Raw genomic sequence first — 24,151 nt, 5'->3', positions numbered from 1 at the left:
TTATCAATGTGGATGGATAGCAAATGTAATTTGCATGATAAAAGCAAGTCATAGAGTCATGCAGAAAGAAGCCATTTTTGTTATAATTTTTTTTACATTTTTTGTCTTTGGTATTAACATAGAATAGATTCTTTCATTCAGTAGTATTTTGAGTATTCAATAAATATTCTATGATGAATTATAGGAAACACAGTACTTTGTTGCAGAACTCAAGAAGCTAAGAAAAACAGATGTAATGAGAAAAAATATCTGCTGGGCCAAGTGCCAGGTACTTTTACAGCTACTGTATTACTTATTTCTCCCAAGTGTTGGAGATGCATATTATTACCCATTTTGTTTTTTCCAATGGGAAACTAGCTAAATTAATTATATTGCAAATACACAATAAAATACCATGAAGAAAGCAAACACATATATAGTCTTTGGTTGAACCATATACCATTCTAAGTGCTCTAGATTACATATACTATCTCACATAATTTCCCAACTTTACTACTACTATCCCATTTTACATATGAGACAAGAAGTTAAGTAACATGCCCAAGATGACACACATATATATATATTTTTCTATGTCATAATGTTGATATTCAGTCCAGTAATCCTCCACTGTAACAGCTCCTTTACTTTGCAGTGAAAATTGATTTGTATATTTTTTGCCTCTGAGTCCTTGTGGGATTTTTTTTTTAATTCAAACAGAAAGTCACAAAAATTATAATCATCCTCATCAGTTCACTCAGTCCCATGTAATTAATTTTTTTCATCTTGATCTTTTGTTAGCACTTTTATGAATTCATCAGTTTTCCATTAGAGTTCTGAAAATGCTTATTCATTCAGTTCAGCAGTATACTCAGTTACCAAAAACCTGTACTCGTCAGTCTTTTCCATGCATTCCTTGAAGATGAAACCCTTTTATAGGAACATTTTTGCAAAAACATCAGAGTACACCCAGAACTGTCTGTAAATGACAAAAGACTTAAAAATGACCACGGTTAAAGATTTGATGAAAGTTCATAATAATGCAATTGACAAGGAAATTTACTTGTTTCTGAGATATACATTTTAAAGTAATAACTAGAATTATGACTTATAACATTATACGAGAACATATAAGAGTTTTAGAAATTTCATGTAATGTCTGAAACATTTATATTAACATATTTCCATACAAATAACCCAAAGAAAGTTTAGTATTAGTTGCTTTTTTGTTTGTTTGTTTTTTTATACTGCAGGTTCTTATTAGTCATCAATTTTATACACTCCAATGTATACATGTCAATCCCAATCGCCCAATTTAGCACACCACCATCCCCACCCCACCGCGGTTTTCCCCCCTTGGTATCCATACGTTTGTTCTCTACATCTGTGTCTCAACTTCTGCCCTGCAAACCGGTTCATCTGTACCATTATTCTAGGTTCCACATACATGCGTTAATATACGATATTTGTTTTTCTCTTTCTGACTTACTTCACTCTGTATGACAGTCTTTAGATCCATCCACGTCTCAACAAATGACTCAATTTTGTTCCTTTTTATGGCTGAGTAATATTCCATTGTATATATGTACCACATCTTCTTTATCCATTCATCTGTCGATGGGCATTTAGGTTGCTTCCATGACCTAGCTATTGTAAATAGTGCTGCAATGAACAATGGGGTGCGTGTGTCTTTTTGAATTATGGTTTTCTCTGGGTATATGCCCAGCAGTGGGATTGCTGGATCATATGGTAATTCTATTTTTAGTTTTTTAAGGAACCTCCATACTGTTCTCCATAGTGGCTGTATCAATTTACATTGCCACCAACAGTGCAAGAGGATTCCCTTTTCTCCACACTCTCTCCCGCATTTATTGTTTGTAGATTTTCTGATGATGCCCATTCTAACTGGTGTGAGGTGATACCTCATTGTACTTTTGATTTGCATTTCTCTAATAATTAGTGATGTTGAACAGCTTTTCATGTGCTTCTTGGCCATCTGTATGTCCTCTTTGGAGAAATGTCTATTTAGGTCTTCCACCCATTTTTTGATTGGGTTGTTTGTTTTTTGATATTGAGCTCCATGAACTGCTTGTATAATTTGGAGATTAATCCTTAGTCCATTGCTTCATTTGCAAATATTTTCTCCCATTCTGTGGGTTGTCTTTTTGTCTTGTTTATGGTTTCCTTTGCTGTGCAAAAGCTTTTAAGTTTTTTTAGGTCCCATTTGTTTATTTTTGTTTTTATTTCCATTACTCTAAGAGGTGGATCAAAAAAGATCTTGCTGTGATTTATGTCAAAGAGTGTTCTTCCTATGTTTTCCTCTAAATGTTTTATAGTTTGCAGGCTTAACATTTAGGTCTCTAATCCATTTTGAGTTTATTTTTGTGTATGGTGTTAGGGAGTGTTCTAATTTCATTCTTTTACATGTAGCTGTCCAGTTTTCCCAGCACCACTTATTGAAGAGACTGTCTTTTCTAAGCTCACAAAATAATGCTGTATGTTATCAAAGAAAAATATGGCAGGTGGATTAGAAAGACACACATTAAATATCTGAGAGATGTCTATGGTGAAGGGGGAAGAGTGAGGGTAAAGGAATAAAACTGCAAATTGGCTGTAACTAAGGTGTATGAATAATCAAATCATGTCAATCCATTTGTACAACTGAGGTCTAACAATTTTTGAAAAACAAAGCAAACAAATAAACAAAACTCTGATACAACCATACCAGTTCTTAGGTGAGAATTAAAAGAAGTTAGTTACAAAAGCAAAATCAAGGGACTTCCCTGGTGGTCCAGTGGTTAAGACCCCACTCTCCCAATACAGGGGGCACAGGGTTCAATCCCTGGTGGGGGAACTAAGGTCCCACATGCCACAAGGCCAAAAAAAAAAAAAAAAAACAAGTCAAAGAACCACGTGTACAGTGTAATAAAACATAAAACAAACCTACAAAATAAAACTCTCTTTACACACACACACACATGCAAATGCATAGAGAAAGTTTTGAAAAAGATAACTATTGGAAAACTTTAAATAGCGATGTGGAAAATTTTCTTACATTATTCATAAAAAAATATAAATAGTATAGGATAAAATAAATGCAGATAGAAATTCCAGGAGAAACAAAAAGCAGTAAGAAAGGAAATCTAATGGTCACTGCTTCTGTAATGAACAATATTTTCATAGTCACAATAATGTAAAGAGGTGGGTTTTTTTGGCCCTCTTTCTCTCACTCTACACAGGTGTGTGTGAATGATGTATATATATATATGTTACATATGTGAGTATTTAATTTTCACAAGGATTTTATGCCCCAAATATTCATGCCATAGTAAAATTTTTCTCATTTATGTATAGAATATAACTCCCAAGCAGACCATACACTTGCTCTTTTTTTTTTTGTTTTTGTTTTTTTTTTTTGTTTGTTTTTTGTTTTTGTTTTTGTGGTATGCGGGCCTCTCACTGTTGTGGCCTCTCCCGTTGCGGAGCACAGGCTCCGGATGCGCAGGCTCAGCAGCCATGGCTCACGGGCCCAGCCGCTCCGCGGCATATGGGATCCTCCCAGACCGGGGCACGAACCCGCATCCCCTGCATCGGCAGGCGGACTCCCAACCACTGCGCCACCAGGGAGGCCCACACTTGCTCTTTTACAGTCACATCATCTCTACCTATCTGAATGTCTGTCTGTCTGTCTCTCTGTCTTTGTCTCTGTCTCTCCCCAAATGTATATATATGTAAATATATATATATATATATATATATATATATATATATATATATATATATATATATATGTATTTCTCAGCTATACAGCAGGTCAAGTTTTTAGAGACTTCCAGGAGTTAAAATGAGAGGAGATAGACAATGCTACTATTGAACAGTATCTGACCCTGTAATTATAATGCATTTATTGCCAAGAGCAAAGAATTTTAATTGATTTTTAGTTGTTCATAACCAACCTATCAGTAAAGCTTAGGAGACCTAGTTATAAACTTGATAATGCAAAAATCAAGTGTGGATGACAGAAGATACAAAGTGAAGTGTAGAATTACTGAGTGGATTTGTTGGGGAGCTAATATCTTAATTCTATAAAAAGAGAGTTGACGAAACGAAAACTAAAGGTGTTAGGATGTTATTTATAGTTATAAAGGTATAGAGCAACTAAAGGGGGAGGTAGAGGAGGTGTTGGAAAATGAGCTGAGTTTTTCATCTATCATAGGACAGGTTAAATAGATAATGTCAAACATTGATAAACCAAGAAATGGCAGTAGAAGCTTATTTAGGAATATGGAAATATAGCAGAGTGCCTTTTCTTTCCAATATCAAAAATAACCCTAATTCAGTTTGACTTGGATTGTCAGGAAACGTATTGGCTCTCATCACTGAACTTCCAGAGGTAGGACAGGTTTAAGATTGATCCAATCCAGTATATCTAGCTCTGTTTCCCTGCATTTCTCTTGACCCTGAACTTATTTGTGACTTGGCCTCTCCTCAGGTTGGTATTAAGATAGCTGGCATTCTAGGTCTTTCCACATTTCCAGGTCCTGGAAAAACTGGTCTCTAGTTCCCCAGGAGGAAAATGAAATTTCCTCTTTCTCTCTCATTTAAGGGTCTTCTTCCATTATTTATATTCCGACTGAAAATGAACCTATTTACATGGTGATTGATGGTGGGAGCAACCATTCTTCATAGAAAGGAAAGACTTGGCCACTTCCATGGTAGAGTGTGAGCTGCTTGGAGCAGGCCAGGAGAATGGCCATGGACTTGCTTAGGCTTAGGAAGTAATTATAAGTTGTTCTTGAGTAGTACACCTGCCTATTATTCTCAACCTCCAGTAGGTGTTATTTTTTTAAAAAACATTTATTTATTTATTTATTTATTTATTTATTTATTTATTTATTTATTGGCTGTGTCAAGTGGCTTGCAGGATCTTAGTTCACCAACCAGGAATCGAACCTGTGCCCCCTGCAATAGAAGCGCAATGGTCCTAGCCACTGGACTGCCAGGGAATTCCCTCCAGGAGGTGTTATTAATGTTACATCTCAGTCTCAATGTGGCTGGGAGAAGTTAGGAAGGAGCTGGTGCCCAGGCTTGGAGCAAAGAATTACAACTAAAAGTGGAATCCCTAACCCCTAGATGGAGATGGTTAGCAATATCAGTCAGCAGAAGGAGCTGGGTCCAGGAGAAAGGTGAGCCATGACGTGTGGACTAAGGAGAAGCTTCTCAAACACATTGGGGGATACGTGTGGTTATTTATAGCAACGAGTTTGCTAGGGGCTTGAATCATAATTATGGTTATAATTATTTGGGTATAAAGAGGATGAATGACCAAATTTTATATATGGGTTTCAAATAGATTGGATTTCAACCCAATTTTTCATCAGTCCTTCTCCCTTTTGGAAGAATATTTGGAAAAAAATATTCCCTTATTTTACAGAAAGTCGCTATCCTCTGTAAATGAATTTCCTGGACAGAATCCATTACCTGGCCAGTGGAAGGAAGGCTCCTTAGGTAAGACATGAACACCTCCTTGTCCATTTAGCTATTGATTTGATTTTTATAAAAAACCTCTACCATTTGTGTGCAGTTGTGCCTGTTCATGTTCAATCAAAAATTACAGCAAGACAGAGATGGGCCCTGTGAAATTCTCCTTCCACAATGCCTACCATTTCACTATGTGTAATTGGGCTTCTAATAAAAGATTCCATGTACTGGTGTTCTACTCAGGGAGCTTTCTAGGGCAGTTGTGGGGCTGGAGATGTAGATATTCTGGTCAAATATGAATATAATATTCACTTTTAAATTCTGGAGAAGACTATCTGGGATAACAATGTATTTCCTGATTCCTAGAGACTATGAATGGAATGGACTGAAACTTGTTTTTGATAGTTTACCTGTTCATCTATCTGAAGGAAGAATGCAAAATCAGATACACTTTCAAGGTCCTTTTCTAGTTCTGGCTTTTTACATATTTAAAATTCAAGAGGGCTTCCCTGGTGGCGCAGTGGTTGAGAGTCCGCCTGCCGATGCAGGGGACACGGGTTTGTGCCCCGGTCTGGGAAGATCCCACATGCCGCGGAGCGGCTGGGCCCGTGAGCCATGGCCGCTGAGCCTGCGCGTCCGGAGCCTGTGCTCCACAATGGGAGAGGCCACGACAGTGAGAGGCCCGCGTACCGAAAAAAAAAAAAAAATTCAAGAGCACAAAAAAATTTTAAGCTTCCCATTTCATTTTGCCCCCAAGGTACATAAGTTTGATGAGAGCATGGGCATGGTAAACAGAAAGAAAAATTATAAACTTGGGTTTAAACTTGTTTTTCCTTAAAATGACAAAGCTATGATTTGTCACATATTCTATATAGCTTTGGAAGAGAATTCTTCCGCCATTTACTCCTAAGAATTATTATATTCAGGAGAAAGGCATAGGGAAGAGTGTTTCTAAATAAAATTTTATTCAAGGTTGGCAGCCATCGATGTTCAAGGAAATAATAATAGGGCAATAATCATTTGTTCCTGCAAAATGCTTTTCCATGGAAGGATCTTGAAGAACATTTAGAAATGGTGACCTCATTAATCCCAGCCACATTTACGTGAAAGAACAGGCACACGTGTGACAATGTTGCAGACAGCCAAAGGGCTGCAAAGGAAAGTTAAATGGTTTGTCAAAGGTCAACTTACAGATCCCTAGGAAGAGTTTGACGATTATTTTAATCACTGACAGTGGCTTAATATGTTTCTCTTCCAAGAATATGGGAAGATCGTCTTAAGTCTTTGGAATAAGCATCGTCTTTAAAATATAATTTGTTCTACTTTCTCAGACTATGAAAGTAGTACATGATCATTGTGGAAAATTTGGAAGGCATAAGACAGTAGAAAGATGGGAAAAAGTCATCATCCCACACTCTCAAAAACAGTATCTTTTCTTTCTTGTAATAGCTGGAATGGCTTTGATTTCTTGACCAGGTTCTGACCGATACATTGGATAGCATGGTTCAAAACTTCTATAGCACTACTTCCTGCTAAGTGACTGGGGTCCATATCATAGATCACAGATGCTGATTCAAGTAGGTCATTATCCGAAGGTCAAGTAAATGAAAGAAGGCGGGGCTACAGAGAATTGTACAGGTATATAAATGCCTTGTTTCTCCTTTGCCTGAAATGGAGCAAAATTAACCAGATGAAATTAAACCCATGAAAGACATCTTTTATATGGGCTCCTCTGCACCGTAGGGTAAACTTTCCTCCTTCTCTCTGTTATCTAATAATGGCCTCCTCCCTTTTTCTCCTGCTATCTCTTCTATTTCTTAAGTGACTTCATCTATAAGGATAAAAAACTTTTTATGCAGTACCAACTTTAACAATACCAGATTTTGAAACTGGAGCATAAGACAAATGGGCATGATTTTAAAGAGAGAAATTGTAATATTAATGACAATGAAAACTGTTATGAGTCAGAAGGAAAATATTTTCAAGTTTTAACAAATAGCTGTTCAGAATTTATCATGTACTGTGTCAGGCACTGCTGGTGATTTTTTTTTTTTAAGATGTATTTATTATTTATTTATTTATTTTTGGCTGTGTTGGGTCTTAGCTGCAGCACGCGGGAACATATATTGGGAAGGACCAAGCAATGAGTTGCCGAAATTTGGAGGAGGAAGAACAGGTGTGAAGGCAGTTTGCTTCTTGGAAGAACTGGGATTTGAACTCCCCTTTGAGGATAAGAAGGATTCAATAGGCACAAAAGCCTGGGGAGGTCATCCCAGCAGGAGGCACTGACCTGAGCAGAAGCCTAGAAGCTGGACAATGCAGAACAGCCTCCGGGTAGGAGCAACAGAGACCAAATGTTAAGCTGCAATGTAATGGAGTCTTTGGCTGAAAGGCAAGGAATAGGACTGATTTTTAAAAAATTACCCAAGGCAAAAGTTCCAAGACCACTTGGCCAGGATACAATGTGACTACTGAATTTGCTTCCCTGTTACTGGAATTGACACTCCTGTATTCTATACACAACTCATGCCAGTAGAAATGATCGCATTATTTACTCTAATGAGTTCTCCTAATTTTTGGATTGTCCAAAATAATGCAAAGAGTGTAACTAGTGAATATATGACAACAGTCATCAAAATAAATACATGGGACGCCGGAGACCACAGCCCAAGGCTATTATTCATTAAATGGGGGACGAAAAACTCCTACAAATACAGGGTTCTGGGTCCCTTTTCTAAATATTAATTGTTTATTTCATGATTCTCCTCCACTTTAAACAGACTTTAAACCACCCCTTCTTAATATGCTCCCCTAAAGGATTATAAACTAGAAAGGAGGTTGGTTTAAACAAAGTAATCAGAAAGTAAGCAATCTTCTTCTCTTTCTCTCTGGCTCGAAGCTTGTTATGTCTCTTAAGGAACTTTTCTCTTCAGCGCACAGACCTCAAGGTCAAACAGAGGTCACTCTTCTGCTTTTTGAGGTATGGGTGCTTTCATGTTATTTGCTCATTTTTATTGCTGAGAATAACCATCCATTTGCCCACATAACTAGGGCCTCCCCAACACAAAGACTTGAGAGTGGGCTCTGGTGGGGGGTTAATCCCATTCAACACAAAGCAAACAAGTTCAAATCTCATTAAATGTTGGACTTTGAAGCAAGAATACAAATATTTCCAATTTAGAAAAGGAAGATAGAAATGTGACAGAAGTATTCTAATCATTTAGTAGAATAAATCATACCAACATGATCTTAAAACTGTCAACTTGGTGAAAAAACAATAAAACTCCATTAATAATACAACAGCAATGCTTACTTTTTCACATGAGGAAAATTCTATTATAACAAACAGCCTGAGGCTTTTAAATTGCTTTTGTTCTAGATCAGTGGAATATTGTTATAAAGAATATATTGCTAGCAATGATGGTTTGGATCTGAAGATGAAAACTAGCCGATTTTTTGGTGTGAACCAGCAGAGATGGTGGTGGTTGCACATGGGGCCGTGTGTGAATAACCTCCTTTGTGCAAAATTTTAAAAGGTAGGCCCTTCATTTGGGCACACATCTTGGTGAGCAGAATGCAGGGTGGAATTCAACTCCATTTGCCCCCTCAGCCAGGGCACAGCTATACAACCTTCTGCAGAGGCCCTGGTGGCACAAGATTGTTCTTTTAAGACCTATTTATAAGTTGATCCTCTGAAATTATTTTCCTTGAGTCTACCCCAGGACAGGCCTCACTCTATGCCTCCTTTTTAGTTATAAGGTCCTCTATGATAGAATTTCCCATTTAAAGATTTGGACCAATGTTTTTTTCCCCTGGTTTTGGAAGCACTTTAGATTCATCCTACAAGGGTCTTTTAGGTCTCTCAGTTACCAACTGTGGCATCGTGGGGTAACTTAGGGTTTTTTTTTACTCTCTTAGCCTAGCTTTCCTTAACAAGGAACTATTAGTTCACTGGTTCCCAATAAACATTTTGTAATGTCCTTTTTCTATACCAAAACGAAATTCATAGGTAATATGATCATACCACACACAAAATTTTAAAATAATTATAATGTTCACATATAAATGGGAAAGAAAAGAAGAGCTCTTTATCATAAAACTATATAAAATGCATAGGCCTAACCATAATAGAAAACATAATGAAGTTGTCAATGCTGAGCAAAACAAAGTTAGAATCTTCTCTCAGTTTAAATAGTAGTTTACATTCCTGGAAAAATCAGTGTAAACCCACAATACACTTTGTGATTATGTGGAAAAGAGTTAGGTGCTAGTCTTGATCATTAGAACAGGTTTTCCACCCATATAAATGGGCTTTTGAAAGTTGTGTGGAGCATTCATAGAAATTGTTTGGTGGGTAGTACTGTCTCATACATGGAAGGAGGTATAGCACCCCTGGTCCCAATCTCCTAATGCCAGTAACGCCTGATCATTGTGATAATCAAAAATCTCCCCAAATTTCCACAACATCCCTAGTAGGGATGTTTTTCTCTCATTGACAACCACTGGATTAACTAGTCTTGAATCCAAGAAGCCTGAAAAACTCAGGACCAGAAAAGGCCTTCCTCCGTGAAGATTTTACTACAACTTCCACTTTCCTTCAGCCTCTCCCAGAGATTCCAGCTCTTAGGGGAAGGGAACACAGCTGATGCGACAATTGGCCAGGACCAGCCCTGAAAGGACATTGAGGAAGGCAAATGATACCTCTACCTTCTCCCCACTCCATCTCCTCCCATCCCCACAGGGATTTTCCCACTTATTCTTCCCTCTCAGTCTTTCTCCCTATCAAAAATCACTTTCAGAAGTAGAGATATGTTAGCGATTTATACTTCCGTGTGAATATGTGTTAATTGTACGTCTCTTAAATCCAAATGGCTTATGAGCATATAAAAAGGTGCTCAGCCTTACCAGAAATTAAGGTAGTGAGAAATTTATAATAAAAATGAGATACTATTGATATTTCATACTCATCAGGTTGGCAAAAGTCTAAAACTCCAAGAATACCAAATGTTGGAAAAGAGTGGGGAAATTGGTACAGCCACTTTGGGGAGCAATTTGATTTTATCTATTAAGATTGGAAATGCTCTTAATCCTACATCACAGGAAATTGACTCTTAAGTCTATACCTTAGAGGAAAACTATTTGTTTGGACCTGAAGATATATATGTTTGTGGCGGCATTACTTTTAATAGTGAAAAACTAAATCAGCTGGAAACATTTAAATGCCATTAATGGAAGATCAGATTCATATATCATTGTGTATTCATGCAAGGGAATATTATACAGCAATTACAATGATGAATCACAGCTTTGTGTCTGCACAATGATAAATCTCAAAAACAATGAAGAAAAGCTAATTGCAGGGTATGTAGAGTGTGACACCATTTAAATAGTTTAAAAACCTGCAAAACAATGCCATATACTGTTTATAGATACATGAATATGCAGTAAAAGCATAAAGCATGTATAAGAATGATTAATTATTCATGATCTTGGTTATTTCTGAAGAAGGAGAAAGAATGAGATTGGGAAGAGGACACACAGAAAGCTCTCAGTTGTATCCGCAATGTTTTTTTTCTCCAAAAATATATCTAAAGGAAATGTGGCCAACTGTTAAGATTTAATTTGCTATAGATAGTGCTGGATATACTAGGTACTCATTATATCTTTTACATATTTCGATGAGAAATAATACCATAATAAAAATAATTTTTAAAAGTGATGCATCTTTAAGGGGTATTTGTATTCTTGATTTAGCAGATTCTTCACGACCTTCTAGGCACCAGGTGCTGAGACAGAGAACTCAACAATGAACAAGATACGCTCCCAGTCGTAGATGGTGGTTCTTAAACTTTACTGTGCATCAGGATCACCTGGAAGGCTTATTAAAACACAGACTGCTGGGCCCAACCCCCAGAGTTTCTGATTCAGTTAAGTCTAGGATCAGGCTTGATAATTTGCATTTCTGACAAGTTCCCAGGTGATGCTGATGTTGCTGGTTCGGGGACCACATGTCTCCTGAAGTTGTTTTAACACTATTGTGGAAGGACTTTATTCCTGCTATAAGGATTCCAAGAACTGGTGGGAGAAGTATATTTTCTGGACAGCATGCTTGGCCAAGTCTCTAAAGCACACTTATGCTGCCCGCCCTGGGCCACAAACAGCACATCATCTTCCTGGCATCTCAAGAAATGTCACTGCATCCTCTTACCCCTTCTAACTTGTGGTTGTGTATCTTTCAATTTATTCTATTAAAACTTTAGCTCCACTATACATCCTATTTGGTGTACACCCTATACAAAATGTCAACAGCAGTTATTCTCTGATATTGGAATTATGGTTAATTTTTAAATCTTTTTGCTTGTCTGCATCATCTAACATTTCCGTAATGAACATTTTCATTATGAACAAGAGTTAATTATATAATAAGGATATTAAAGTAAAATAAATATATATCAAATTGTGTTAGGCTCTGTGATGCGGGCACAGGTGCTAAGAAGTAGTACGGATATGGACTTGCCTTTAAGAGGTTTATGATCTCATTCATACATACATTGGAAAAACATTTAGCAATAAGACAAGCTATTCAGGAAAGTGTTCACCGAGAACTAAATGTACAGTTGGCAAGTACTTTGGAAGGAAAAAATGACTAGGCTGAGTGGCCCTAGAAGGAGCATTTGGGCCCAGCCTTGGATGATAAACCTGCCAGAGACTAAGCAGAGGGCGAGGCAGGATGCAAGGGTCTCTGCAAATCCCCAGTATACGTATAGGTGCTCAGTGAACACTGAAGAATTGAACACTCATTGAATTCATATAGAAACTTCACTTAGGCACAAGTACATTCAGCATAATAGTGGCTCATATCCAAGACACATAAATTGAAACCAAAATTAATTTCATTTTGGGTTTATGACAAGTCAAGAATGGGAGAAAATGTCATCTTCTTTTACGTGATTTCTGCATTGATGATTATATCTCAAAAGTGCATCTGTGGGTTTGCAAAGAAAGACCCATCTGGACTGGACACCTCTTAGGTGTGTTCTCCTCCCTTTTTGCCCTTAATTAAGATGGGGGAGTTCTTACTGGTCTTCTAGATCCTCTGTTCAAAACCTTACTGGTCTTCTAGTTCCTCTGTTCAAAACCATACTCACCCTAAAGGAGCATCTCTTCACCTCTTTATGTTTGGATTGATTATATGCTTCTCTGTGTTAAAAAAGCCTGGAGACATCTACTTCTGGACAAGATGAAACAACAGGGTCCAAGTTTATCCTTTTGCCTTAAACAACTAGAAAAGCAGATTAAAATATATGAAAAAATGGAGGCGAAGGTATAAGCAGGGGCTGGACGGAAGAATTACAAAGGTGCATGAGGAAACTTTTGAGACTGATGAATATATTCATTATCTTGATTATGGTGATTCTTTCGCAGGGGTATACATATTTCAAAACTTAGACTGTATACTTCAAATATGAGCAGTTTTTGTATGTCAATTATATCTCGATAAAAGTACTGGAGAGAGAGAAAAAAAAGAGTCTGGGAGCACGGGTACCATCAAAAAAAATACTCCCGTGCTATTAGTTGGATAGTTTCCCTTTCTCTTAGCAGATTTTAAAAATTACGGTTAAGCAGAGGTGAATATACAGAGAACAATAATCCTATGCTATTTAACTGAATAATTTCCCTTCTTTTTTATCAGATCTGTTATTCATGTTAAGCAACTGGGTTGCTAATGAAGTTAAAGCTTCTGGACCCTCACTTACAAGTTCTTTCCAAAGTTCTATAGCTGATTTTCTGTTTGTAATTGTGTTTTCTTTTTTTAAAAAAGAGGCCCCAGACTTCCCTGGTGGCGCAGTGGTTAAGAATCCGCCTGCCAATGCAGGGGATGCGGGTTTGATTCTGGTCAGGGAAGATCCCACATGCTGCGGAGCAACTAAGCCCATGTGGCGTGCCACAATTACTGAAGCCCGTGCACCTAGAACCTGTGCTCTGCAACAAGAGAAGCCACTGCAATGAGAAGCCCGCGCAACACAACGAAGAGTAACCTCCGCTCGCTGCAACTAGAGAAAGCCTGCGAACAGCAACGAAGACCCAAAGCAGCCAAAAATATAAATAAATTAAAAAAAAAAAGAGGCCCCAGATTGTATAAGATGCAGGCTCCATGAAACCTGGATGCAACCCTACATTTTTAAAAAGATTTTATTGAAGGTCTTTATAGAGCAACATCAGACTCCAAATCCAGCTGCCAAGGAGACTGTGTTATGCAGTGGGTACTTGCTGGCATGGCAGGCGTCTATGGCTTCCCTCCCTTCCGCTCAAGGATGGGGAAGTGACAGTGGGCAGTGTCTCATCTATGGGTTCCACCATGCTCAGTGGTCAGGCAGGGGCTTCTTAAGGGCCCATCTTTCCACTTGGGTCCCAAAGCAGCATGATCTTCACTTTGATGTCCAGCACACCCTGTCTGAGCAGCATATGGCACCCAGTGGTGTCTGTGTAGAAGCTAACAAGGTCCTCACTGTGGGTCATCAGGCCATCCACAACTTCATGGATTTAACCCTCTGTCCTTGGAGTTGCCCAGGCATTATGACCTAGCAGCCCTTGTCCCCACTCTCCATGATGACCTGCAGCACACCACAGCAAGCCCTCCTAGAAGTGTGTACTGCAGATCCTGCCTGGGTGATGTGCACAGAGCTCTCATATATTCCTTTTCCTCCTAAAGCTCTACACTATCCTCAGGGAAGCCAAATCTCTTCTGAAGCACAGCGGTCAATTCCTGGATCCACCAGCCCTTCTCACCAAGAACATTGTGCGCCCTGGAGGCCAAGATAATGATTTCCGTCCTGGTTGGTGTAAATCGGACTTCAACTCCAGAGTAGTCATCTTTGGCCAGCTCCCAAGTGAGACACTTGTTCAATTCAACCTTGAGGACGCCATCAGCGACATCTTGGAAATTGACCCTGCCATCTTGCCACCTGGCAGCACCATAAGGAATGGCCCAGTGCTGCTGTTAAATGACCTAAGGAGTGTGATGTGAGCAAATGGTTCCCATTGCTATTGCATACAGAACACAAACACTCAAAGAACTTTAGGACTATGGTGGCCTAGAGCACCATTCTCTCCTTGGATAAGCCTTTGTGTGGACTTGGTAACAGCAGCTGAGGGGCTGTGAATAATACTTCAGACTTCCTCACTTTCTTTTTCATCAATTGCTCTATCTGGAGGGACCCAAGTGTGAAGGAGAAAAATGACCCAATAAATACAATTCAGCTTCAGCAGCTTCAGAAAGCCCATTCCCTGTCTCCTCCACCTGCTCCAGAATTGAACAAGCAAGGTAGGAGAGGAGAGCTTTGCCTCAGGTGCTCTTTGTGACTCAACATTGGGGAATTTCAGTTCCAACACCTCCAGAGAAGGTGTCTTGAAATGATCATGGAAATAGGATTTTTTACTACATTTGGGCCACATTTCACACTGTTGCTGAGTAGAATATCCTTGCTCTGCCTCTCTGTCAACCAGATCCCACTAGCTCCTCGGTACAAGCTCAGTGCCTTCCTCCTGGAATTGCCTTCCCAGATCTATCCAGTGCAGAGTGAAATCTTCCTTCCCTAAACTGAGCACTTAAGATATGACAATTCTTGAAGCTGTTAGGAGTTTAGACCCAAACTCCTATAACCATGTGATCTTGTGTAAGTGATAATTTTTCTGAGCAGAGAGTCCCCAATAATAATTCATTTTCCACACTAATATGTGTTAATTTTATTTATTTATTTATTATTATTATTTTTTAATGTGTTAATTTTATAATTAAGATGTTTTATGATGGCAATAACAATTTGTACTGATGTCACGGAGCCGGCATGAAGCTTAACTAAGATAATATATGTAAATATCTTTTGTAAACTATAAAATGCTGTACAAACATAAGGTACCGGCAGAGGTGATATTCCAAATATTTAATGACCGGTAGGCACTGGCCTTGACCAATCAGAATAGTTTCAATCACAGCACTGGAGCTCAGTCCAGTAAACTCCCTGTGGTGTCAGACATTAACTCTTTAGTTGCTAAATTAAAGGAAGGTTTGGGGTTTCCTGAAGGAGAAGCTAAAGTAATGGGGGTCTAGTGGAAAGAGACTCAGGGGGCTAGGGGCTATATTCTTTTTCAGATTCTCTTCCCTTATAGGTTACTACAAGCTATTGAGTATAGTTCCCTGTGCTATAGAGTAAGTCCTTGTTGGTTATCTATTTCATACATAGTAATGTGTATATGTTACTCCCAACCTCCTAATTTATCCCTCCCCCCACTTTCCATAAGTTTTTTTTCTATGTCTGTGTGTCTCTTTCTGTTTTGTAAATAAGTTCATTTCTATCATTTTTTTTTTTTAGATTCCACATATAAGTGATATCATATGATATATGTCGTTGTCTGGCTTACTTCACTTAGTACGATACTCTCTAGGTCATCCATGTTGCTACAAATGGCATTATCTCATTCTTTTTTATGGCTGAGTAATATTTCATTGTATATATGTACCACATCTTCTTTATCCATTCATCTATTGACAGGCATCTAGGTTGCTTCCATGTCTTGGCTATTGTAAATAGTCCTGCAGTGAACATTGGGATACATGTATCTTAGAAAATATTTTTGCCTGGACAAAAATGAAGCACAACACATAAAAAATTTTGGGGTGAATTAAAGCAGTTCTTAAAGCAACATTTATAGCATTATAAAATAGCTTATCTTAGGGGCTTCCCTGGTGGCGCAGTGGTTGAGAGTCCGCCTGCCGATGCAGGGGACACGGGTTCGTGCCCCGGTCCGGGAAGATCCCACATGCCGTGGAGTGGCTGGGCCCGTGAGCCATGGCCGCTGAGTCTGTGCGTCTGGGGGCTGTGCTCCGCAACGGGAGAGGCCACAACGGTGAGAGGCCTGCGTAGCGCAAAAAAAAAAAAAAAAAAAAAAAAAAAATAGCTTATCTTAGAGAAGATGAAAGGTCTCAAATCAACAACTAAGCGTCCATCTTAAGAAACCAAGGAAAGCAAAATAAACCAAATACAAGCAGAAAGAAGGAAATAATAAAGAGCAGAAAAAATGACCTTGAAAACTGAAAAACAATAAAGAAAATCAATAAAATCAAAAGCTGGGAGACTTCCGGGTAAGATGGCGGAAGAGTAAGACGCGGAGATCACCTTCCTCCTCACGGATACACCAGAAATACAGCTACACGTGGAACAACTCCTACAGAACACCTACTGAACGCTGGCAGAAGACCCCAGACCTCCCAAAAGGCAAGAAACTCCCCACATACCTGGGTAGGGCAAAGCGGAGAGATTCCCGCACAGAGGATCGGTGCCGAGCGGCACTCACCAGCCCGAGAGGCTTGTCTGCTCGCCCGCCGGGGCGGGCGGCGCTGGAAGCTGAGGCTCGGGCTTCGGTCAGAGCGCAGGGAGAGGACTGGGGCTGGCGGCGAGAACTCAGCCTGAAGGGGGCTAGTGTGCCACAGCTGGCCGGGAGGGAGTCCGGGAGAACTCTGGAGCTGCCGAAGAGGCAAGAGACTTGTTCTTCCCTCTTGGTTTCCTGCTGCGCGAGGAGAGGGGATTAAGAGCGCTGCTTAAAGGGGCTCCACAGACGGGCGCGAGTCGCGACTGAAAGCGCGGAGCCCAGTGACGGGCGTGGGACGCTGGGGCTGCTGCTGCCGCCGCCAAGAAGCCCGTGTGCGAGCGCAGGTCACTGTCCACACCGCCCTTCCGGGAGCCTGAGCAGCCCGCCACTGCCGGGGTCCCGGGATCCAGGGGCGGCTTCCCTAGGAGAACGCACGGCGCGCCTCGGGCTGGTGCAACGTCACGCCGACCTCTGCCGCTGCAGGCTCGCCCCGCACTCCGTGCCCCTCCCTCCCGCCCGGCCTGAGTGAGCCAGAGTTCCCGAAGAGGCTGCTCCTTTAACCCTTTCCTGTCTGAGCGAAGAACAGACGCCCTCCGGCGACCTACACGCAGAGGCGGGGCCAAATCCAAAGCTGAGACCCGGGAGCTGTGAGAACAAAGAAGAGAAAGGGAAACCTCTCCCAGCAGCCTCAGAAGCAGCGGATTAAAGCTCCACAATCAACTTGATGTACCCTGCATCTGTGGAATACATGAATAGACAACAAATCATCCCAAATTGAGGAGCCAGGAGTCAGTACTGTGCCTCTGAGGTGGGAGAGCCAACTTCAGGACACTGGTCCACAAGAGACCTCCCAGCTCCACATAATATCAAACGCGAAAATCTTCCAGAGATCTCCATCTCAACACCAGCACCCAGCTTCACTCAACGACCAGCAAGCTACAGTGCTGGACACCCTATGCCAAACAACTAGCAAGACAGGAACACAACGCCACCCATTAGCAGAGAGGTGGCCTAAAATCATAAAAAGTCTGCAGACACCCCAAAACACACCACCAGACGTGGACCTGCCCACCAGAAAGACAAGATCCAGCCTCATCCACCAGAACACAGGCACTAGTCCCCTCGACCAGGAAACCTACACAACCCACTAAACCAACCTTAGCCACTGGGGACAGACACCAAAAACAACGGGAACTACGAACCTGCAGCCGGCAAAAAGGAGACCCCAAACACAGTAACATAAGCAAAATGAGAAGACAGAAAAACACACAGCAGGAGAAGGAGCAAGATAAAAACCCACCAGACCTAACAAATGAAGAGGTAATAGGCAGTCTATCTGAAAAAGAATTCAGAATAATGATAGTAAAGATGATCCAAAATCTTGGAAATAGAATAGACAAAATGCAAGAAACAGTTAACAAGGACCTAGTAGAACTAAAGATGAATCAAGCATCGATTAAAAACACAATAAATGAAATGAAAAATACTCTAGATGGGATCAATAGCAGAATAACTGAGGCAGAAGAACGGATAAGTGAGGTGGAAGATAAAATAGTGGAAATAACTAATGCAGAGCAAAATAAAGAGAAAAGAATGAAAAGAACAGAGGACAATATCAGAGACCTCTGGGACAACATTAAACGCACCAACATTCGAATTATAGGGGTTCCAGAAGAAGAAGAGAAAAAGAAAGGGACTGAGAAAATATTTGAAGAGATTATAGTTGAAAACTTCCCTAATATGGGAAAGGAAATAGTTAATCAAGTCCAAGAAGCACAGAGAGTCCCATACAGAATAAATCCAAGGAGAAATACGCCAAGACACATATTAATCAAACTGTCAAAAATTAAACACAAAGAAATCATATTAAAAGCAGCAAGGCAAAAACAACAAATAACACACAATGGAATCCCCATCAGGATAACAGCTGATCTCTCAGCAGAAACTCTACAAGCCAGAAGGGAGTGGCAGGACATAATTAAAGTGATGAAGGAGAGAAACCTGCAACCAAGATTACTCTACCCAGCAAGGATCTCATTCAGATTTGATGGAGAAATTAAAACGTTTACAGACAAGCAAAAGCTGAGAGAGTTCAGCACCACCAAACCAGCTTTACAACAAATGCTAAAGGAACTTCTCTAGGCAAGAAACACAACAGAAGGAAAAGACCTACAATAACGAACCCAAAACAATTAAGAAAATGGGAATAGGAACATACATATCGATAATTACCTTAAATGTAAATGGACTAAACGCTCCCACCAAAAGACACAGATTGGCTGAATGGATACAAAAACAAGACCCATATATATGCTGTCTACAAGAGACCCACTTCAGACCTAGAGACACATACAGACTGAAAGTAAGGGGATGGAAAAAGATATTCCATGCAAATGGAAACCAAAAGAAAGCTGGAGTAGCAATTCTCATATCAGACAAAATAGACTTTAAAATAAAGACTACTAGAAGAGACAAAGAAGGACACTACATAATGATCAAGGGATCGATCCAAGAAGAAGATATAACAATTGTAAATATTTATGCACCCAACATAGGAGCACCTCAATACATAAGGCAAACACTAACAGCCATAAAAGGAGAAATCGACAGTAACACAATCATAGTAGGGGACTTTAACACCCCACTTTCACCAATGGACAGATCATCCAAAATGAAAATAAATAAGGAAACACAAGCTTTAAATGATACATTAAACAAGATGGACTTAATTGATATTTATAGGACATTCCATCCAAAAACAACAGAATACACATTTTTCTCAAGTGCTCATGGAACATTCTCCAGGATAGATCATATCTTGGGTCACAAATCAAGCCTTGGTAAATTTAAGAAAATTGAAATTGTATCAAGTATCTTTTCCGACCACAATGCTATGAGACTAGATATCAATTACAGGAAAAGAGCTATAAAAAATACAAACACATGGAGGCTAAACAATACATTACTTAATAACGAAGTGATCACTGAAGAAATCAAAGAGGAAATAAAAAAATACCTAGAAACAAATGACAATGGAGACACGACGACCCAAAACCTATGGGATGCAGCAAAAGCAGTTCTAAGAGGGAAGTTTATAGCAATACAATCCCACCTTAAGAAACAGGAAATATCTCGACTAAACAACCTAACCTTGCACCTAAAGCAATTAGAGAAAGAAGAACAAAAACATCCCAAAGTTAGCAGAAGGAAAGAAATCATAAAAATCAGATCAGAAATAAATGAAAAAGAAATGAAGGAAACAATAGCAAAGATCAATAAAACTAAAAGCTGGTTCTTTGAGAAGATAAACAAAATTGATAAACCATTAGCCAGACTCATCAAGAAAAAAAGGGAGAAGACTCAAATCAATAGAATTAGAAATGAAAAAGGAGAAGTAACAACTGACACTGCAGAAATACAAAAGATCGTGAGAGATTACTATAAGCAACTCTATGCCAATAAAATGGACAACCTGGAAGAAATGGACAAATTCTTAGAAATGCACAACCTGCCAAGACTGAATCAGGAAGAAATAGAACATATGAACAGACCAATCACAAGCACTGAAATTGAAACTGTGATAAAAAATCTTCCAACAAACAAAAGCCCAGGACCAGATGGCTTCACAGGCGAATTCTATCAAGCATTTAGAGAAGAGCTAACGCCTATCCTTCTCAAACTCTTCCAAAATATAGCAGAGGGAGGAACACTCCCAAACTCATTCTACGAGGCCACCATCACCTTGATACCAAAACCAGACAAGGATGTCACAAAGAAAGAAAACTACAGGCCAATATCACTGATGAACATAGATGCAAAAATCCTCAACAAAATACTAGCAAACAGAATCCAACAGCACATTAAAAGGATCATACACCATGATCAAGTGGGGTTTATCCCAGGAATGCAAGGATTCTTCAATATACGCAAATCAATCAACGTGATACACCATATTAACAAATTGAAGGAGAAAAACCATATGATCATCTCAATAGATGCAGAGAAAGCTTTCGACAAAATTCAACACCCATTCATGATAAAAACCCTGCAGAAAGTAGGCATAGAGGGAACTTTCCTCAACATAATAAAGGCCATATATGACAAACCCACAGCCAGCATCGTCCTCAATGGTGAAAAACTGAAACCATTTCCACTAAGATCAGGAACAAGACAAGGTTGCCCACTCTCACCACTCTTATTCAACATAGTTTTGGAAGTTTTAGCCACAGCAATCAGAGAAGAAAAGCAAATAAAAGGAATCCAAATTGGAAAAGAAGAAGTAAAGCTGTCACTGTTTGCAGATGACATGATACTATACATAGAGAATCCTAAAGATGCTACCAGAAAACTACTAGAGCTAATCAATGAATTTGGTAAAGTTGCAGGATACAAAATTAATGCACAGAAATCTCTGGCATTCCTATATACTAATGATGAAAAATCTGAAAGTGAAATCAAGGAAACACTCCCATTTACCATTGCAACAAAAAGAATAAAATATCTAGGAATAAACCTACCTAAGGAGACAAAAGACCTGTATGCAGAAAATTATAAGACACTGATGAAAGAAATTAAAGATGATACAAATAGATGGAGAGATGTACCATGTTCTTGGATTGGAAGAATCAACATTGTGAAAATGACTCTACTACCCAAAGCAATCTACAGATTCAATGCAATCCCTATCAAAATACCACTGGCATTTTTCACAGAACTAGAACAAAAAATTTCACAATTTGTATGGAAACACAAAAGACCCCGAATAGCCAAAGCAATCTTGAGAACGAAAAATGGAGCTGGAGGAATCAGGCTCCCTGACTTCAGACTATACTACAAAGCTGCAGTAATCAAGACAGTATGGTACTGGCACAGAAACAGAAAGATAGATCAATGGAACAGGATAGAAAGCCCAGAGATAAACCCACGGACATATGGTCACCTTATCTTTGATAAAGGAGGCAGGAATGTACAGTGGAGAAAGGACAGTCTCTTCAATAAGTGGTGTTGGGAAAACTGGACAGGGACATGTAAAAGTATGAGATTCGATCACTCCCTAACACCATACACAAAAATAAGCTCAAAATGGATTAAAGACCTAAATGTAAGGCCAGACACTATCAAACTCTTAGAGGACAACATAGGCAGAACACTCTATGACATAAATCACAGCAAGATCCTTTTTGACCCACCTCCTAGAGAAATGGAAATAAAGACAAAAATAAACACATGGGACCTAATGAAACTTAAAAGCTTTTGCACAGCAAAGGAAACCATAAACAAGACCAAAAGACAACCCTCAGAATGGGAGAAAATATTTGCAAATGAAGCAACTGACAAAGGATTAATCTCCAAAATTTATAAGCAGCTCATGCAGCTCAATAACAAAAAAACAAACAACCCAATCCAAAAATGGGCAGAAGACCTAAATAGACATTTCTCCACAGAAGATATACAGACTGCCAACAAACACATGAAAGGATGCTCAACATCTTTACTAATTAGAGAAATGCAAATCAAAACTACAATGAGATATCATCTCACACCAGTCAGAATGGCCATCATCAAAAAATCTAGAAACAATAAATGCTGGAGAGGGTGTGGAAAAAAGGGAACACTCTTGCACTGCTGGTGGGAATGTGAATTGGTACAGCCACTATGGAGAACGGTATGGAGGTTCCTTAAAAAACTACAAATAGAACTACCATATGACCCTGCAATCCCACTACTGGGCATATACCCTGAGAAAACCATAATTCAAAAAGAGACATGTACCAAAATGTTCATAGCAGCCCTATTTACAATAGCCCGGAGATGGAAACAACCTAAGTGTCCATCATTGGATGAATGGGTAAAGAAGATGTGGCACATACATACAATGGAATATTACTCAGCCATAAAAAGAAATGAAATTGAACTATTTGTAATGAGGTGGATGGACCTAGAGTCTGTCATACAGAGTGAAGTAAGTCAGAAAGAGAAAGACAAATACTGTATGCTGACACATATATATGGAATTTAAGAAAAAAAAAGGTCATGAAGAACATAGGGGTAAGACAGGAATAAAGACACAGACCTACTAGAGAATGGACTTGAGGATATGGGGAGGGGGAAGGGTAAGCTGTGACAAAGTGAAAGAGCGGCATGGACATATATACACTACCAAACGTAAGGTAGATAGCTAGTGGGAAGCAGCCGCATAGCACAGGGAGATCAGCTCGGTGCTTTGTGACAGCCTGGAGGGGTGGGATAGGGAGGGTGGGAGGGAGACGCAAAAGGGAGGGGATATGGGAACATATGTATACATATAACTGATTAAATTTGTGATAAAGCAAAAAATAAAAATAAAAAAAAAAAATAAATAAATAAAAAAAAAATCAAAAGCTGATTCTCTGAAAACATCAATGAGATCAATAAACTTTAGCCATACTAAAAATTTAAAAAAACAGAAGAGACACAAATTACCAACGTCATTAAAGACCCCACAGATATTCAAAGGCAGTGCTCTGAACAGCTCTATGCACATAAATTCAATAACTTAGATGAAATGGACCAATTCCTTAAAAGCCACAAACTTCCAAAACTCACACAAAGAAGAAATAGGCAACATATATATTAAAGAAATGGAATCCATAGGTAAAAACCTTAAAAAAAACCCAACAACCCTCCAGGCCCAAATGGTTTCACTGGTAAATTCTACCAAACTTTTAAAGAACAAATAGCACCAATTTTACACAATCTCTTCCAGAGAACAGAAGGGAAGAGAACACTTCCCAACTCATTTTATGAGGCTAGAATTGCCTTGATACCAAAAAACTAGGCAAAGACAGTACAAGGAGAGAAAACTATAGACCACTATCCCTCATGAACATACACAAAAATCTTCAAAAAAAAATACTAGGAAATCAAATCCAGCAATATATAAATAGAATACTACTCCGTGACCAAGTGGGGTTTATCCTAGACATGCATGACTGGCTCCAAATTCAAAAATCAATCAATATAGTTCACCATATTAAAAAACTAAAAAGGAAAAATGTCATGAGCATATCAAACAATGCAGAAAAAGCATTTGAAAACATCCAGCATCGATTCATGATAAAGACTCTCAGCAATATAGAAATAGAAGGAAATGTCCTTAATTTGATAAAGGCCATCTACAAAATACCTACAGTTAATGTAATGTTTAATGGCGAAACACTGAATGCTTTCTCCTAAGATCAGGAGCAAAGCAAAGATGTCCTCTATCAACACTCCTATTCAGTATAGTACAGGAAGTCCTCGTCAGTGCAGCAAGGCAGAGAAAGAAAGTAAAGGCATACAG

General features: G+C 39.2%; 1 long non-coding RNA gene across 1 annotated transcript in view; it reads left to right on the top strand.

Moving 5' to 3' along the window:
* The window catches only part of LOC307059800, a 36,952-nt gene extending 28,834 nt beyond the window's left edge, over window positions 1-8,118 (top strand). The window contains exons 2-3 of the long non-coding RNA XR_013811140.1: window positions 5,414-5,487; window positions 7,565-8,118. This is a non-coding gene — a long non-coding RNA (uncharacterized lncRNA). The remainder of the gene's footprint in view (window positions 1-5,413; window positions 5,488-7,564) is intronic.
* The last annotated feature ends 16,033 nt before the right edge of the window (window positions 8,119-24,151 follow it).

Source organism: Hyperoodon ampullatus, assembly GCF_949752795.1.
Source record: "Hyperoodon ampullatus genome assembly, chromosome: 10".
Classification (NCBI taxonomy): domain Eukaryota; kingdom Metazoa; phylum Chordata; class Mammalia; order Artiodactyla; family Ziphiidae; genus Hyperoodon; species Hyperoodon ampullatus.
This window is presented reverse-complemented; position numbering and strand designations above follow the sequence as displayed.